At 62.1% G+C, this 17076-nt stretch overlaps 11 non-coding genes across 11 annotated transcripts; all 11 read right to left on the bottom strand.

Moving 5' to 3' along the window:
• Positions 1-6721: 6721 nt before the first annotated feature.
• On the bottom strand, positions 6722-6912 carry LOC138223867 (U2 spliceosomal RNA). The gene has a single exon (XR_011182260.1). It is a non-coding gene; the product is annotated as a U2 spliceosomal RNA (small nuclear RNA).
• Positions 6913-7725: 813 nt separating this feature from the next.
• LOC138223866 (U2 spliceosomal RNA) lies at positions 7726-7916 on the bottom strand. Its single transcript, XR_011182259.1, has one exon. It is a non-coding gene; the product is annotated as a U2 spliceosomal RNA (small nuclear RNA).
• An 817-nt stretch (positions 7917-8733) lies between these two features.
• On the bottom strand, positions 8734-8924 carry LOC138223865 (U2 spliceosomal RNA). The gene has a single exon (XR_011182258.1). It is a non-coding gene; the product is annotated as a U2 spliceosomal RNA (small nuclear RNA).
• An 819-nt stretch (positions 8925-9743) lies between these two features.
• LOC138223864 (U2 spliceosomal RNA) lies at positions 9744-9934 on the bottom strand. Its single transcript, XR_011182257.1, has one exon. It is a non-coding gene; the product is annotated as a U2 spliceosomal RNA (small nuclear RNA).
• Positions 9935-10755: 821 nt separating this feature from the next.
• On the bottom strand, positions 10756-10946 carry LOC138223863 (U2 spliceosomal RNA). Its single transcript, XR_011182256.1, has one exon. It is a non-coding gene; the product is annotated as a U2 spliceosomal RNA (small nuclear RNA).
• An 819-nt stretch (positions 10947-11765) lies between these two features.
• On the bottom strand, positions 11766-11956 carry LOC138223862 (U2 spliceosomal RNA). Its single transcript, XR_011182255.1, has one exon. It is a non-coding gene; the product is annotated as a U2 spliceosomal RNA (small nuclear RNA).
• An 819-nt stretch (positions 11957-12775) lies between these two features.
• On the bottom strand, positions 12776-12966 carry LOC138223861 (U2 spliceosomal RNA). The gene has a single exon (XR_011182254.1). It is a non-coding gene; the product is annotated as a U2 spliceosomal RNA (small nuclear RNA).
• An 817-nt stretch (positions 12967-13783) lies between these two features.
• Positions 13784-13974, bottom strand: LOC138223860 (U2 spliceosomal RNA). The gene has a single exon (XR_011182253.1). It is a non-coding gene; the product is annotated as a U2 spliceosomal RNA (small nuclear RNA).
• An 815-nt stretch (positions 13975-14789) lies between these two features.
• Positions 14790-14980, bottom strand: LOC138223859 (U2 spliceosomal RNA). Its single transcript, XR_011182252.1, has one exon. It is a non-coding gene; the product is annotated as a U2 spliceosomal RNA (small nuclear RNA).
• An 818-nt stretch (positions 14981-15798) lies between these two features.
• On the bottom strand, positions 15799-15989 carry LOC138223858 (U2 spliceosomal RNA). Its single transcript, XR_011182251.1, has one exon. It is a non-coding gene; the product is annotated as a U2 spliceosomal RNA (small nuclear RNA).
• An 810-nt stretch (positions 15990-16799) lies between these two features.
• Positions 16800-16990, bottom strand: LOC138223857 (U2 spliceosomal RNA). Its single transcript, XR_011182250.1, has one exon. It is a non-coding gene; the product is annotated as a U2 spliceosomal RNA (small nuclear RNA).
• Between the last annotated feature and the right edge of the window lie 86 nt (positions 16991-17076).

The following is a 17076-nucleotide window of genomic DNA, read 5'->3' as shown; positions in this document are numbered from 1 at the left end:
GGCCTTTCCAGCGCTCCTTTGCCGTGGGGAAACCCCATTTAGCAACGTCGCGCTTCATCCTCCTCCTGAGGTCCGCCAGGATCCTCTCCTCCAGCTCCCTCGCTCCCCACTTGTTGTTGTGCCGGATAAGATTGTTCCTCGCGTCCCACAGGCCTTTCTTTGTGAGGGACAGCAGCAGCCACATCAGGAACTGCGTCCCCCTGTCCAGTCCGGTAGGTGCCAGCCCCAGCAGGATGTACTGGTAGCTGAGCACCGCATTCGTTTCCAGGAGTTGCATTATGTTGTCCATTCTGCCCCACACCGCCTTGGCGAAGGGGCAGCTCCAGAACACGTGCTCCTGAGTCTCCTCGACGAAACACGTGTCCCGGGGGCAATGCGGATTCCTGGAAATCGAGTGTCTGTAGAGGACCTCTCTGGTAGCCAGTCTCTTGTGAACGGCCATCCAGTTGAGGTCCTTCAGTTCGTTGTCCAGTTCTTTCGGCTGCGTTCTTTCCCAGACTTGTCTGGGAACTCGCAGCCTTTCGTTGGCGACCAGGTGCCCCCTCACCTCTTTGTACAGAGCTCTGTGGTTGGTGCAGAGCTCTGGCTGTCTCGTGGCCTCGTACCTCCTGCTCCACTTGACAGCGTGGGTGTAGAACTCCGGTCGCCTCTCTGCCTTGGGCCCAGTGTTTGACCACTGGACCAAGTGCCTCATCGGGATGGAGAGCCACAGCCTGACAAAGTACTGGTACTTGTGGCCGATGGGCTCCCGCAGCGCCCGACAGAGGTTGCAGAAGAAGATGCAGTCGAGTTTCAGGGGGAAATGTGGGACATCTCGACCCCCTTCCTCGACCGGTTGACACATCCGGTTTCTGGTGATGGACTCGTACCTGCCGCCCCAGACGAAGCCGAAGATCATCCCTTGCAGCGCTCGTCTGAGTCTGGCCGGCAGCGGGTACACCACCGCCAGGTAAACCAAAGCCGGCAGGACGTCTGCTTTCAACACCGTCACTTTCCCTGTGTAGGACAGCGACCGCGTTTTCCACAGACCCAGCTTCGCGTTCACCTTGGCGATCCTCTCAGTCCAGTTGTTGGTCTCGTTGTCCTGGCTCTGGAAGGAAACCCCCAGTATTCTGAGGGGCTCCGGGCAGAGCTCGAGACCCTCCGGCGCCGTCGTCCTGTGCTTCCAGGGCCCGAAGAACTTCAGTTTGCTCTTTCGGCGGTTGAGCTTCGACCCCGAGGCTCTGGAGTATTGCTCCATGACCTGCAGGGCCCTCCTCAACCCCCTGTCCGACCTCAGGAACAGCGTCGTGTCGTCGGCGTACTGGGAGATCTTCAGGGTTTCCCCCGCGCCTCCCGGTATCTCCAGGCCGTCGATGACGGGGTCCCGTCTCACCGCCTCTGCTAAGGGCTCTGTGAAGAGAACATAGAGAAGGGGTGAAAGGGGGCAGCCCTGTCGTACTCCGGATTCCTGGGGAATGAAATCCCCCAGGTTTCCGTTCACGTTCACTCTGCTGCCCACGTCAGAGTACAGAATCTGAATCCAGCGGCTGAAACTCTCTCCGAAACCGAAGCGTTCCAGCACCCTGAACAGATAGCTGTGGTTCACTCTGTCGAAGGCTTTCTCCTGGTCCAGGCTGACCACCATCATGGGCACGTTCCGGTCCTCGGCCCAGGCGATGGCGTCTCTGGTCAGCTGGAGGTTCCAGCTGACGGATCGCCCCTCCACCCCACACGTCTGGTCGCTGTGGATGATGTGGGGGAGGGCGGTTCTCAGTCTGCCGGTCAGGAGCTTGGACAGGATCTTTACGTCCACGCAGAGCATCGTGATCGGCCTCCAGTTTTTGAGGTCGGCGGCGTCTCCGCCCTTGAAGAGCAGGGAGATGACGCCCTCCCTCATGGTGTCTCCGAGTTTCCCCCGGCGGAAGATCTCCTGCGCCACTTCCACCAGATCTGCCGCCAGGGTGTCCCAGAAGCAGGTGTAGAATTCCTTGGGGAGTCCGTCCGGCCCCGGCACCTTGCCATTCTCCATGGACAAGAGTGCCGCCTTCAGCTCCTCGGCCGTGATTGGACCCTCCAAGTCCTCCCTCACCTCCTCCGGTACTCGTGCCGTCAGCCCCTCCAGAAAAGCATCGCCTGCCTCCACCTCCGTCTGCTTCTCTGAAAAGAGCTCCGTGTAGAAAGCGGTGGCCGCCTCTACTTTGTCGCTCTCGTCCAGCACTTCCTCTCCATCTCCCCGTCTCAGGCTGTGGATCACCCTCTTTTTCTGGGCTCCCCGGACCTGGTTGAAGAAATAGGAGGAACAGGTTTCATTATTTTCGTAATGCTCCCTCTGTGCTTTGACGAGGAAAGCCTTGGCTTTCTCCGTGTGCAGTCTGCGGAGCCTCTCCTTCAGGTCCCGTGCCCGGGCTGAATTGAAGGCTCCTCCCCCGTTAGCCGAGCTGTACTCCTCCTCGAGTTGCCTCTGGAGTCGTGCAGCTTCCTTCCTCTCCCTGGCCGCCTTCCGTCTGCAGTACGTCTGCGCCAGGGTTCGGGTCCTGTCCTTCACCGACTCCCACCATTCCACCACGGAGCTGTAGCCGTCTCTCAGGTCTCCCCAGCTCGCGTAGTCTTTCCGGAACAGTGCCCTGAAGTCGTCTTCCTCCAGTATCTCCCGGTTCAGCTTCCAGTACCCACGACCGAATGCCGGCAGGCTGGTGTTAGCCACCACCGTCAAGCGCTCGTGGTCGGAATACCACGCCGGGGACACCGTCGCCGACTCCAGGGAGCAGGTCGTGTGCACGAAGATGTAGTCCAGGCGGCTGCACACTCCCCGGGAGTTCTTCCAGGTCGGTCCGGCGTCGTTCGGGCGGCACCGTCTGAAGCCGTCTACTAGGGAGAACTGCTTGAGTAGCGACTCCAGCTCTGCCGAGCTAGCGTCGCTCCCCTTCTCCCGGTCGACGTTGAAGTCCCCGCCGAGCACCACCTGTCTGTTAGTGGTGCAGCAGCTGGCCAGGTCAGCAAACACTTCCTTCCGGATAGAGGGTTCCGTCGGAGCATAGACGTTAATCGCTCTCAACTTCTGCCCCCTCCAGTCGATGTCTGCGACCAGGATCCGGCCCTGCACCACCGAGAAGGAGGAAACCAGCGTCATCTCTGGGTTCCCGAGGAGGATTCCCACTCCGGAAGAGTGGACCCCTCCTACGCTCCAGCATGATTCTCCCTTCGTCCATTCCCTGGTGAATGTCAGCTTGTCGCTTTCATCCTTCAGGTGGACCTCCTGTAAGAAACAAACTGAGAAAGACTTTGAGGCCAGATCATGAAAGACTCCCCGTCTTTTCACTGGGTCTCTCAGCCCTCTCACGTTAGTTGTCAAGAAGGTTAGTTTCACAGTCATGGTTAAACTAGTGAAAAGTAAACCTCCTCTCTGTACTTACAGTATAAACTTGGGAGTCTACATCTGGGCACTGTTTAGCCTAGATGTAACTCCTCTCGTTCGGGTCCTGGGGGGAATATACTGGGCTCCCTCCGGGTTTCGCTGGGGACTGAAGAGAAAACATGCTGGACAGGTCCAGCCCTACCATCAGTCCGGGCTCCAGGGCGGCTTCAAAATAATCCTCGTCGTCCTCGAGGATACTCTCAGCCACCGCTTCGGGGAGGCTCCTTTCTTCCCTCTCTCGGGGGGTTTCGGGGGCCTCCAGTTTCTCCTGGGCCTCGGGGGAAGGGGGCTCCAGTTCCTGGGCTGCCTCTTCCTTTTGTCCCTGGGCCTCGGGGGAGGGGGTTACCTCTTCCTGGGCTGCCTCCTCCTTTTGTCCCTGGGCCTCGGGGGAGGGGGTTGCCTCTTCCAGGGCTGCCTCCTCCTTTTGTCCGTGGGACTCGGGGGAGGGGGGTTCCGTTTCCTGGGCCTCGGGGGGGAGGGTTTCCATTTCCTGGAGCGCCTCCTCCGGTTGTTCCTGGGCCTGGAGGGAAGAAAGTTCCGTTTCCTCTAGGACGAGGAAACGGTTTTCCCTTACCACTCTCTTCTTCTGTCCTTCCGAAGGTGGGTCCGTCCTGGGTCTCTTCTCCCGCTTGCGCTTTCCCTTTTTGCTGGGAGTTATCCAGGTCCCTTCCTCCGGTCGGCCATCTTGTCCCTCTTCCTGGCGGCCATCTTGTGGCACCGATGCGGCTGGGGGTGTGGCCTCGGCAGTTTCGGGTCTCAGCGGGGGAGGTGCGGGTTCTTTGTTCTCAGCCCTCTCCCTTTGTCTGGAGACCGGTTTCTGCCTGCCGGCTTCCACCACCTGCGCAAACGAAGGTTTGCTTACCTTGCATTGGCGAAGGAGGTGTCCCTCGGCGCCGCATCCGTCACACTTTTTGGCTGCCCGGCAGGTTTTTGCCAGGTGCCCGTCCTCATTGCAGTTGTGACATCTGACGATGTCACATGTATTTGTCTTGTGGCCGGACCGTCTGCATTTGCTGCAGAAATCCGGCATCCTGGGGTAGTAGAGGTACCCCCTGTCGGCTCCGATGTTGAAGCGAGCCGGGGGGTGCTGGAAACCGTCAACGCCCTCTGGGTCCTCCTTCAGGAGGACTCGGTACTGGCGTTTGCCGTACCAGACGCCTTCGTCCCTGACCTCTGTCGGTTTCCCCACTACGGTTACATACCTCCCTAGGTACGCTGTTACCCGCTCCGCAGGCACGTAGGGATTGTACGTGCAAACCGTAATGGTCCTCTGGTTCGTCTTCCTCATAGGCTCCGGCCTGAAATCAGAGAAACCAGGGTGCTTACCTTTCTCCCTGACCAGTCTCGTTGCCTTTTCATACGCCGCGTCCGTGGCCATGTAGGCCTCCATGTATCTCTCTGCCTTGTTGTCCTGGAGGCAGTAGAGATCGCCGGCAACCAACTGCAAGATCCCTCGCAGGAAGGTCACGAAAAAGGCCTTAGCAGTCGGCATCGGCTCCGTCTTCTTTGTCCAGTGGAACCGGATCAAAGTTCTCTTGTCCGCCATCTCTGAGGGAGAAAAAAGGGAACAAAAGGGAAAAAAAAAAGGAGGGAAAGAGAGAGAGCAAAAGGAGCAGCGAGGGAGCCCTGGCCTTTGTCCTTGTGGGCAAAGCCCAGCGAGGTGCAGGCGCAGGAGGAGAGAGAGAGAGGAGAGCGGAAAGTGCTTCCGGGTCTCAAGGAAGAAAGCAAGCACCGCGGGCAGGCCACGTGTACCTGCTCCCAGCCAAGAGGCCAAGGAGGCAGAGAGAGAGAGGGAGAGCGAGAGAGAGAGGGAGCGGATAGCGCTTCCGAGTCTCGAGGTGGAAAGCAAGCACCGCGGGCAGGCCACGTGTACCTACTCCCAGCCAAGAGGCCAAGGAGGCAGAGAGAGAGAGGGAGAGCGAGAGAGAGAGGGAGCGGATAGCGCTTCCGAGTCTCGAGGTGGAAAGCAAGCACCGCGGGCAGGCCACGTGTACCTACTCCCAGCCAAGAGGCCAAGGAGGCAGAGAGAGAGGGAGAGAGAGAGATAGAGGGAGCGGATAGCGCTTCCGAGTCTCGAGATGGAAAGCAAGCACCGCGGGCAGGCCACGTGTACCTACTCCCAGCCAAGAGGCCAAGGAGGCAGAGAGAGAGGGAGAGAGAGAGAGAGAGAGCGAGAGAGAGAGGGAGCGGATAGCGCTTCCGAGTCTCGAGGAAGAAAGCAAGCACCGCGGGCAGGCCACGTGTACCCACTTCCAGCCAAGAGGCCAAGGAGGCGGAGCAAGAGAAAGGGGGAGGGGAGAGGAGAGGAGAGAGCAGAGAGAGAGAACGTTGATGCCGGATTCCACCCGGCTCAGCTGCTGCTTGGCCTTAACCCCCTAGGCTCAACCTAGAGCGATACCAGCTCAAGCACTCTTCAGAATCTTCGATCGCCTTCTAGACCTCTGGCAAGACAAGAACTGCGGGCATGCCACTTGAACTTGATCTTAGCCAAAAGGCCGAGAAGCGATGCCCGACGCCGGCCTTGGGCGGGCGCGCGGGCGTCCGGCTGGCGCGCAGCGGCGCAGGCCGACGCCTCGGGAGCCCGGTCCGCACGCGGCTGCCGGCCGCCCGGACTCCGCTCTCCCCCTCTCTTGCCTGCCTGCTTGCTCGCCTGCCTGCCCGCCAGTCCCGGGCGGGGGCCCTGCTCTTGGATCTCCTGTCAACGGCCCGACAACGACCGCAGCCGCAGGGGGGCGCCAGCCGGCCGGCCTCCTTAGCTTAGGCCCCTCCCACCAGCAGCAGCTGTGCCGAGCGAGCTGCAAGCGAAAGCGGACCGTCGGCACCTGCGGGCAGAGGCAAGGGGCAGCGCTCTCTCGGGAGGGACGGGGACACACACACACACAGACGCGCGCGCCTGCCCGCCTGCCGGAAAAAAAGGAAGAAAAGGTGTATATACTAAGTTTTTTGGAGGGAAACCGCCCGGCTGTCGAAAGGGGCCCGCCTGCGAGGACGGGGACACACACACACACACACACACACACATACACACACACACACACACACAAAAGCCACGCCTGCCTCCCTGGGAAAAGGCTGAAAAAACTAAGTTTTTTGGAGGGAAAACGCACGGGAGCCGAAAAGGGGGCCGGCCTGCTTGCCCAGAGAGTCGAGACGCGGGAAAGTGCACAGAGGGAGCACGGGAACGGAGACGGGGAGGGGGAGGGGGAGAGAGAGACACACAGATGGACGAGAGACGAGACCCGAGAAGAAGGAGCTCCAGTCCACCTCGCTTGCTTGCTTGCTTGCTTGCTTGCTAGCTACGTCTGTCTTTTCACCGCTGAGAGAAGGTGGTGCACCGCTCCCGGAGGCGCTGCAATACCGGGCCGATGCGTGGAGAGGACGGAGCAAGCTCCTGATCCAGCTCCCTGTTCCAAAAATCCGTTTAATATGTGGTCCCCCGATGGGGGACGTATCAGATATTAAACTGATAAGAACAGATACTACACTTGATCTTAGCCAAAAGGCCGAGAAGCGATGCCCGACGCCGGCCTTGGGCGGGCGCGCGGGCGTCCGGCTGGCGCGCAGCGGCGCAGGCCGACGCCTCGGGAGCCCGGTCCGCACGCGGCTGCCGGCCGCCCGGACTCCGCTCTCCCCCTCTCTTGCCTGCCTGCTTGCTCGCCTGCCTGCCCGCCAGTCCCGGGCGGGGGCCCTGCTCTTGGATCTCCTGTCAACGGCCCGACAACGACCGCAGCCGCAGGGGGGCGCCAGCCGGCCGGCCTCCTTAGCTTAGGCCCCTCCCACCAGCAGCAGCTGTGCCGAGCGAGCTGCAAGCGAAAGCGGACCGTCGGCACCTGCGGGCAGAGGCAAGGGGCAGCGCTCTCTCGGGAGGGACGGGGACACACACACACACAGACGCGCGCGCCTGCCCGCCTGCCGGAAAAAAAGGAAGAAAAGGTGTATATACTAAGTTTTTTGGAGGGAAACCGCCCGGCTGTCGAAAGGGGCCCGCCTGCGAGGACGGGGACACACACACACACACACACACATACACACACACACACACACACAAAAGCCACGCCTGCCTCCCTGGGAAAAGGCTGAAAAAACTAAGTTTTTTGGAGGGAAAACGCACGGGAGCCGAAAAGGGGGCCGGCCTGCTTGCCCAGAGAGTCGAGACGCGGGAAAGTGCACAGAGGGAGCACGGGAACGGAGACGGGGAGGGGGAGGGGGAGAGAGAGACACACAGATGGACGAGAGACGAGACCCGAGAAGAAGGAGCTCCAGTCCACCTCGCTTGCTTGCTTGCTTGCTTGCTTGCTAGCTACGTCTGTCTTTTCACCGCTGAGAGAAGGTGGTGCACCGCTCCCGGAGGCGCTGCAATACCGGGCCGATGCGTGGAGAGGACGGAGCAAGCTCCTGATCCAGCTCCCTGTTCCAAAAATCCGTTTAATATGTGGTCCCCCGATGGGGGACGTATCAGATATTAAACTGATAAGAACAGATACTACACTTGATCTTAGCCAAAAGGCCGAGAAGCGATGCCCGACGCCGGCCTTGGGCGGGCGCGCGGGCGTCCGGCTGGCGCGCAGCGGCGCAGGCCGACGCCTCGGGAGCCCGGTCCGCACGCGGCTGCCGGCCGCCCGGACTCCGCTCTCCCCCTCTCTTGCCTGCCTGCTTGCTCGCCTGCCTGCCCGCCAGTCCCGGGCGGGGGCCCTGCTCTTGGATCTCCTGTCAACGGCCCGACAACGACCGCAGCCGCAGGGGGGCGCCAGCCGGCCGGCCTCCTTAGCTTAGGCCCCTCCCACCAGCAGCAGCTGTGCCGAGCGAGCTGCAAGCGAAAGCGGACCGTCGGCACCTGCGGGCAGAGGCAAGGGGCAGCGCTCTCTCGGGAGGGACGGGGACACACACACACACAGACGCGCGCGCCTGCCCGCCTGCCGGAAAAAAAGGAAGAAAAGGTGTATATACTAAGTTTTTTGGAGGGAAACCGCCCGGCTGTCGAAAGGGGCCCGCCTGCGAGGACGGGGACACACACACACACACACACACATACACACACACACACACACACACACAAAAGCCACGCCTGCCTCCCTGGGAAAAGGCTGAAAAAACTAAGTTTTTTGGAGGGAAAACGCACGGGAGCCGAAAAGGGGGCCGGCCTGCTTGCCCAGAGAGTCGAGACGCGGGAAAGTGCACAGAGGGAGCACGGGAACGGAGACGGGGAGGGGGAGGGGGAGAGAGAGACACACAGATGGACGAGAGACGAGACCCGAGAAGAAGGAGCTCCAGTCCACCTCGCTTGCTTGCTTGCTTGCTTGCTTGCTAGCTACGTCTGTCTTTTCACCGCTGAGAGAAGGTGGTGCACCGCTCCCGGAGGCGCTGCAATACCGGGCCGATGCGTGGAGAGGACGGAGCAAGCTCCTGATCCAGCTCCCTGTTCCAAAAATCCGTTTAATATGTGGTCCCCCGATGGGGGACGTATCAGATATTAAACTGATAAGAACAGATACTACACTTGATCTTAGCCAAAAGGCCGAGAAGCGATGCCCGACGCCGGCCTTGGGCGGGCGCGCGGGCGTCCGGCTGGCGCGCAGCGGCGCAGGCCGACGCCTCGGGAGCCCGGTCCGCACGCGGCTGCCGGCCGCCCGGACTCCGCTCTCCCCCTCTCTTGCCTGCCTGCTTGCTCGCCTGCCTGCCCGCCAGTCCCGGGCGGGGGCCCTGCTCTTGGATCTCCTGTCAACGGCCCGACAACGACCGCAGCCGCAGGGGGGCGCCAGCCGGCCGGCCTCCTTAGCTTAGGCCCCTCCCACCAGCAGCAGCTGTGCCGAGCGAGCTGCAAGCGAAAGCGGACCGTCGGCACCTGCGGGCAGAGGCAAGGGGCAGCGCTCTCTCGGGAGGGACGGGGACACACACACACACAGACGCGCGCGCCTGCCCGCCTGCCGGAAAAAAAGGAAGAAAAGGTGTATATACTAAGTTTTTTGGAGGGAAACCGCCCGGCTGTCGAAAGGGGCCCGCCTGCGAGGACGGGGACACACACACACACACACACACACATACACACACACACACACACACACACAAAAGCCACGCCTGCCTCCCTGGGAAAAGGCTGAAAAAACTAAGTTTTTTGGAGGGAAAACGCACGGGAGCCGAAAAGGGGGCCGGCCTGCTTGCCCAGAGAGTCGAGACGCGGGAAAGTGCACAGAGGGAGCACGGGAACGGAGACGGGGAGGGGGAGGGGGAGAGAGAGACACACAGATGGACGAGAGACGAGACCCGAGAAGAAGGAGCTCCAGTCCACCTCGCTTGCTTGCTTGCTTGCTTGCTTGCTAGCTACGTCTGTCTTTTCACCGCTGAGAGAAGGTGGTGCACCGCTCCCGGAGGCGCTGCAATACCGGGCCGATGCGTGGAGAGGACGGAGCAAGCTCCTGATCCAGCTCCCTGTTCCAAAAATCCGTTTAATATGTGGTCCCCCGATGGGGGACGTATCAGATATTAAACTGATAAGAACAGATACTACACTTGATCTTAGCCAAAAGGCCGAGAAGCGATGCCCGACGCCGGCCTTGGGCGGGCGCGCGGGCGTCCGGCTGGCGCGCAGCGGCGCAGGCCGACGCCTCGGGAGCCCGGTCCGCACGCGGCTGCCGGCCGCCCGGACTCCGCTCTCCCCCTCTCTTGCCTGCCTGCTTGCTCGCCTGCCTGCCCGCCAGTCCCGGGCGGGGGCCCTGCTCTTGGATCTCCTGTCAACGGCCCGACAACGACCGCAGCCGCAGGGGGGCGCCAGCCGGCCGGCCTCCTTAGCTTAGGCCCCTCCCACCAGCAGCAGCTGTGCCGAGCGAGCTGCAAGCGAAAGCGGACCGTCGGCACCTGCGGGCAGAGGCAAGGGGCAGCGCTCTCTCGGGAGGGACGGGGACACACACACACACAGACGCGCGCGCCTGCCCGCCTGCCGGAAAAAAAGGAAGAAAAGGTGTATATACTAAGTTTTTTGGAGGGAAACCGCCCGGCTGTCGAAAGGGGCCCGCCTGCGAGGACGGGGACACACACACACACACACACACACACATACACACACACACACACACACACACAAAAGCCACGCCTGCCTCCCTGGGAAAAGGCTGAAAAAACTAAGTTTTTTGGAGGGAAAACGCACGGGAGCCGAAAAGGGGGCCGGCCTGCTTGCCCAGAGAGTCGAGACGCGGGAAAGTGCACAGAGGGAGCACGGGAACGGAGACGGGGAGGGGGAGGGGGAGAGAGAGACACACAGATGGACGAGAGACGAGACCCGAGAAGAAGGAGCTCCAGTCCACCTCGCTTGCTTGCTTGCTTGCTTGCTTGCTAGCTACGTCTGTCTTTTCACCGCTGAGAGAAGGTGGTGCACCGCTCCCGGAGGCGCTGCAATACCGGGCCGATGCGTGGAGAGGACGGAGCAAGCTCCTGATCCAGCTCCCTGTTCCAAAAATCCGTTTAATATGTGGTCCCCCGATGGGGGACGTATCAGATATTAAACTGATAAGAACAGATACTACACTTGATCTTAGCCAAAAGGCCGAGAAGCGATGCCCGACGCCGGCCTTGGGCGGGCGCGCGGGCGTCCGGCTGGCGCGCAGCGGCGCAGGCCGACGCCTCGGGAGCCCGGTCCGCACGCGGCTGCCGGCCGCCCGGACTCCGCTCTCCCCCTCTCTTGCCTGCCTGCTTGCTCGCCTGCCTGCCCGCCAGTCCCGGGCGGGGGCCCTGCTCTTGGATCTCCTGTCAACGGCCCGACAACGACCGCAGCCGCAGGGGGGCGCCAGCCGGCCGGCCTCCTTAGCTTAGGCCCCTCCCACCAGCAGCAGCTGTGCCGAGCGAGCTGCAAGCGAAAGCGGACCGTCGGCACCTGCGGGCAGAGGCAAGGGGCAGCGCTCTCTCGGGAGGGACGGGGACACACACACACACAGACGCGCGCGCCTGCCCGCCTGCCGGAAAAAAAGGAAGAAAAGGTGTATATACTAAGTTTTTTGGAGGGAAACCGCCCGGCTGTCGAAAGGGGCCCGCCTGCGAGGACGGGGACACACACACACACACACACACACATACACACACACACACACACACACACAAAAGCCACGCCTGCCTCCCTGGGAAAAGGCTGAAAAAACTAAGTTTTTTGGAGGGAAAACGCACGGGAGCCGAAAAGGGGGCCGGCCTGCTTGCCCAGAGAGTCGAGACGCGGGAAAGTGCACAGAGGGAGCACGGGAACGGAGACGGGGAGGGGGAGGGGGAGAGAGAGACACACAGATGGACGAGAGACGAGACCCGAGAAGAAGGAGCTCCAGTCCACCTCGCTTGCTTGCTTGCTTGCTTGCTTGCTAGCTACGTCTGTCTTTTCACCGCTGAGAGAAGGTGGTGCACCGCTCCCGGAGGCGCTGCAATACCGGGCCGATGCGTGGAGAGGACGGAGCAAGCTCCTGATCCAGCTCCCTGTTCCAAAAATCCGTTTAATATGTGGTCCCCCGATGGGGGACGTATCAGATATTAAACTGATAAGAACAGATACTACACTTGATCTTAGCCAAAAGGCCGAGAAGCGATGCCCGACGCCGGCCTTGGGCGGGCGCGCGGGCGTCCGGCTGGCGCGCAGCGGCGCAGGCCGACGCCTCGGGAGCCCGGTCCGCACGCGGCTGCCGGCCGCCCGGACTCCGCTCTCCCCCTCTCTTGCCTGCCTGCTTGCTCGCCTGCCTGCCCGCCAGTCCCGGGCGGGGGCCCTGCTCTTGGATCTCCTGTCAACGGCCCGACAACGACCGCAGCCGCAGGGGGGCGCCAGCCGGCCGGCCTCCTTAGCTTAGGCCCCTCCCACCAGCAGCAGCTGTGCCGAGCGAGCTGCAAGCGAAAGCGGACCGTCGGCACCTGCGGGCAGAGGCAAGGGGCAGCGCTCTCTCGGGAGGGACGGGGACACACACACACACAGACGCGCGCGCCTGCCCGCCTGCCGGAAAAAAAGGAAGAAAAGGTGTATATACTAAGTTTTTTGGAGGGAAACCGCCCGGCTGTCGAAAGGGGCCCGCCTGCGAGGACGGGGACACACACACACACACACACACACACATACACACACACACACACACACACAAAAGCCACGCCTGCCTCCCTGGGAAAAGGCTGAAAAAACTAAGTTTTTTGGAGGGAAAACGCACGGGAGCCGAAAAGGGGGCCGGCCTGCTTGCCCAGAGAGTCGAGACGCGGGAAAGTGCACAGAGGGAGCACGGGAACGGAGACGGGGAGGGGGAGGGGGAGAGAGAGACACACAGATGGACGAGAGACGAGACCCGAGAAGAAGGAGCTCCAGTCCACCTCGCTTGCTTGCTTGCTTGCTTGCTTGCTAGCTACGTCTGTCTTTTCACCGCTGAGAGAAGGTGGTGCACCGCTCCCGGAGGCGCTGCAATACCGGGCCGATGCGTGGAGAGGACGGAGCAAGCTCCTGATCCAGCTCCCTGTTCCAAAAATCCGTTTAATATGTGGTCCCCCGATGGGGGACGTATCAGATATTAAACTGATAAGAACAGATACTACACTTGATCTTAGCCAAAAGGCCGAGAAGCGATGCCCGACGCCGGCCTTGGGCGGGCGCGCGGGCGTCCGGCTGGCGCGCAGCGGCGCAGGCCGACGCCTCGGGAGCCCGGTCCGCACGCGGCTGCCGGCCGCCCGGACTCCGCTCTCCCCCTCTCTTGCCTGCCTGCTTGCTCGCCTGCCTGCCCGCCAGTCCCGGGCGGGGGCCCTGCTCTTGGATCTCCTGTCAACGGCCCGACAACGACCGCAGCCGCAGGGGGGCGCCAGCCGGCCGGCCTCCTTAGCTTAGGCCCCTCCCACCAGCAGCAGCTGTGCCGAGCGAGCTGCAAGCGAAAGCGGACCGTCGGCACCTGCGGGCAGAGGCAAGGGGCAGCGCTCTCTCGGGAGGGACGGGGACACACACACACACAGACGCGCGCGCCTGCCCGCCTGCCGGAAAAAAAGGAAGAAAAGGTGTATATACTAAGTTTTTTGGAGGGAAACCGCCCGGCTGTCGAAAGGGGCCCGCCTGCGAGGACGGGGACACACACACACACACACACACATACACACACACACACACACACACACAAAAGCCACGCCTGCCTCCCTGGGAAAAGGCTGAAAAAACTAAGTTTTTTGGAGGGAAAACGCACGGGAGCCGAAAAGGGGGCCGGCCTGCTTGCCCAGAGAGTCGAGACGCGGGAAAGTGCACAGAGGGAGCACGGGAACGGAGACGGGGAGGGGGAGGGGGAGAGAGAGACACACAGATGGACGAGAGACGAGACCCGAGAAGAAGGAGCTCCAGTCCACCTCGCTTGCTTGCTTGCTTGCTTGCTTGCTAGCTACGTCTGTCTTTTCACCGCTGAGAGAAGGTGGTGCACCGCTCCCGGAGGCGCTGCAATACCGGGCCGATGCGTGGAGAGGACGGAGCAAGCTCCTGATCCAGCTCCCTGTTCCAAAAATCCGTTTAATATGTGGTCCCCCGATGGGGGACGTATCAGATATTAAACTGATAAGAACAGATACTACACTTGATCTTAGCCAAAAGGCCGAGAAGCGATGCCCGACGCCGGCCTTGGGCGGGCGCGCGGGCGTCCGGCTGGCGCGCAGCGGCGCAGGCCGACGCCTCGGGAGCCCGGTCCGCACGCGGCTGCCGGCCGCCCGGACTCCGCTCTCCCCCTCTCTTGCCTGCCTGCTTGCTCGCCTGCCTGCCCGCCAGTCCCGGGCGGGGGCCCTGCTCTTGGATCTCCTGTCAACGGCCCGACAACGACCGCAGCCGCAGGGGGGCGCCAGCCGGCCGGCCTCCTTAGCTTAGGCCCCTCCCACCAGCAGCAGCTGTGCCGAGCGAGCTGCAAGCGAAAGCGGACCGTCGGCACCTGCGGGCAGAGGCAAGGGGCAGCGCTCTCTCGGGAGGGACGGGGACACACACACACACAGACGCGCGCGCCTGCCCGCCTGCCGGAAAAAAAGGAAGAAAAGGTGTATATACTAAGTTTTTTGGAGGGAAACCGCCCGGCTGTCGAAAGGGGCCCGCCTGCGAGGACGGGGACACACACACACACACACACACACATACACACACACACACACACACAAAAGCCACGCCTGCCTCCCTGGGAAAAGGCTGAAAAAACTAAGTTTTTTGGAGGGAAAACGCACGGGAGCCGAAAAGGGGGCCGGCCTGCTTGCCCAGAGAGTCGAGACGCGGGAAAGTGCACAGAGGGAGCACGGGAACGGAGACGGGGAGGGGGAGGGGGAGAGAGAGACACACAGATGGACGAGAGACGAGACCCGAGAAGAAGGAGCTCCAGTCCACCTCGCTTGCTTGCTTGCTTGCTTGCTTGCTAGCTACGTCTGTCTTTTCACCGCTGAGAGAAGGTGGTGCACCGCTCCCGGAGGCGCTGCAATACCGGGCCGATGCGTGGAGAGGACGGAGCAAGCTCCTGATCCAGCTCCCTGTTCCAAAAATCCGTTTAATATGTGGTCCCCCGATGGGGGACGTATCAGATATTAAACTGATAAGAACAGATACTACACTTGATCTTAGCCAAAAGGCCGAGAAGCGATGCCCGACGCCGGCCTTGGGCGGGCGCGCGGGCGTCCGGCTGGCGCGCAGCGGCGCAGGCCGACGCCTCGGGAGCCCGGTCCGCACGCGGCTGCCGGCCGCCCGGACTCCGCTCTCCCCCTCTCTTGCCTGCCTGCTTGCTCGCCTGCCTGCCCGCCAGTCCCGGGCGGGGGCCCTGCTCTTGGATCTCCTGTCAACGGCCCGACAACGACCGCAGCCGCAGGGGGGCGCCAGCCGGCCGGCCTCCTTAGCTTAGGCCCCTCCCACCAGCAGCAGCTGTGCCGAGCGAGCTGCAAGCGAAAGCGGACCGTCGGCACCTGCGGGCAGAGGCAAGGGGCAGCGCTCTCTCGGGAGGGACGGGGACACACACACACACAGACGCGCGCGCCTGCCCGCCTGCCGGAAAAAAAGGAAGAAAAGGTGTATATACTAAGTTTTTTGGAGGGAAACCGCCCGGCTGTCGAAAGGGGCCCGCCTGCGAGGACGGGGACACACACACACACACACACACACATACACACACACACACACACACAAAAGCCACGCCTGCCTCCCTGGGAAAAGGCTGAAAAAACTAAGTTTTTTGGAGGGAAAACAACGCACGGGAGCCGAAAAGGGGGCCGGCCTGCTTGCCCAGAGAGTCGAGACGCGGGAAAGTGCACAGAGGGAGCACGGGAACGGAGACGGGGAGGGGGAGGGGGAGAGAGAGACACACAGATGGACGAGAGACGAGACCCGAGAAGAAGGAGCTCCAGTCCACCTCGCTTGCTTGCTTGCTTGCTTGCTTGCTAGCTACGTCTGTCTTTTCACCGCTGAGAGAAGGTGGTGCACCGCTCCCGGAGGCGCTGCAATACCGGGCCGATGCGTGGAGAGGACGGAGCAAGCTCCTGATCCAGCTCCCTGTTCCAAAAATCCGTTTAATATGTGGTCCCCCGATGGGGGACGTATCAGATATTAAACTGATAAGAACAGATACTACACTTGATCTTAGCCAAAAGGCCGAGAAGCGATGCCCGACGCCGGCCTTGGGCGGGCGCGCGGGCGTCCGGCTGGCGCGCAGCGGCGCAGGCCGACGCCTCGGGAGCCCGGTCCGCACGCGGCTGCCGGCCGCCCGGACTCCGCTCTCCCCCTCTCTTGCCTGCCTGCTTGCTCGCCTGCCTGCCCGCCAGTCCCGGGCGGGGGCCCTGCTCTTGGATCTCCTGTCAACGGCCCGACAACGACCGCAGCCGCAGGGGGGCGCCAGCCGGCCGGCCTCCTTAGCTTAGGCCCCTCCCACCAGCAGCAGCTGTGCCGAGCGAGCTGCAAGCGAAAGCGGACCGTCGGCACCTGCGGGCAGAGGCAAGGGGCAGCGCTCTCTCGGGAGGGACGGGGACACACACACACACAGACGCGCGCGCCTGCCCGCCTGCCGGAAAAAAAGGAAGAAAAGGTGTATATACTAAGTTTTTTGGAGGGAAACCGCCCGGCTGTCGAAAGGGGCCCGCCTGCGAGGACGGGGCACACACACACACACACACACACATACACACACACACACACAAAAGCCACGCCTGCCTCCCTGGGAAAAGGCTGAAAAAACTAAGTTTTTTGGAGGGAAAACGCACGGGAGCCGAAAAGGGGGCCGGCCTGCTTGCCCAGAGAGTCGAGACGCGGGAAAGTGCACAGAGGGAGCACGGGAACGGAGACGGGGAGGGGGAGGGGGAGAGAGAGACACACAGATGGACGAGAGACGAGACCCGAGAAGAAGGAGCTCCAGTCCACCTCGCTTGCTTGCTTGCTTGCTTGCTTGCTAGCTACGTCTGTCTTTTCACCGCTGAGAGAAGGTGGTGCACCGCTCCCGGAGGCGCTGCAATACCGGGCCGATGCGTGGAGAGGACGGAGCAAGCTCCTGATCCAGCTCCCTGTTCCAAAAATCCGTTTAATATGTGGTCCCCCGATGGGGGACGTATCAGATATTAAACTGATAAGAACAGATACTACACTTGATCTTAGCCAAAAGGCCGAGAAGCGATGCCCGACGCCGGCCTTGGGCGGGCGCGCGGGCGTCCGGCTGGCGCGCAGCGGCGCAGGCCGACGCCTCGGGAGCCCGGTCCGCACG

The sequence above is a fragment of the Lepisosteus oculatus genome, chromosome 16 (assembly GCF_040954835.1).
Source record: "Lepisosteus oculatus isolate fLepOcu1 chromosome 16, fLepOcu1.hap2, whole genome shotgun sequence".
Taxonomy (NCBI): Eukaryota; Metazoa; Chordata; class Actinopteri; order Semionotiformes; family Lepisosteidae; genus Lepisosteus; species Lepisosteus oculatus.
This window is presented reverse-complemented; position numbering and strand designations above follow the sequence as displayed.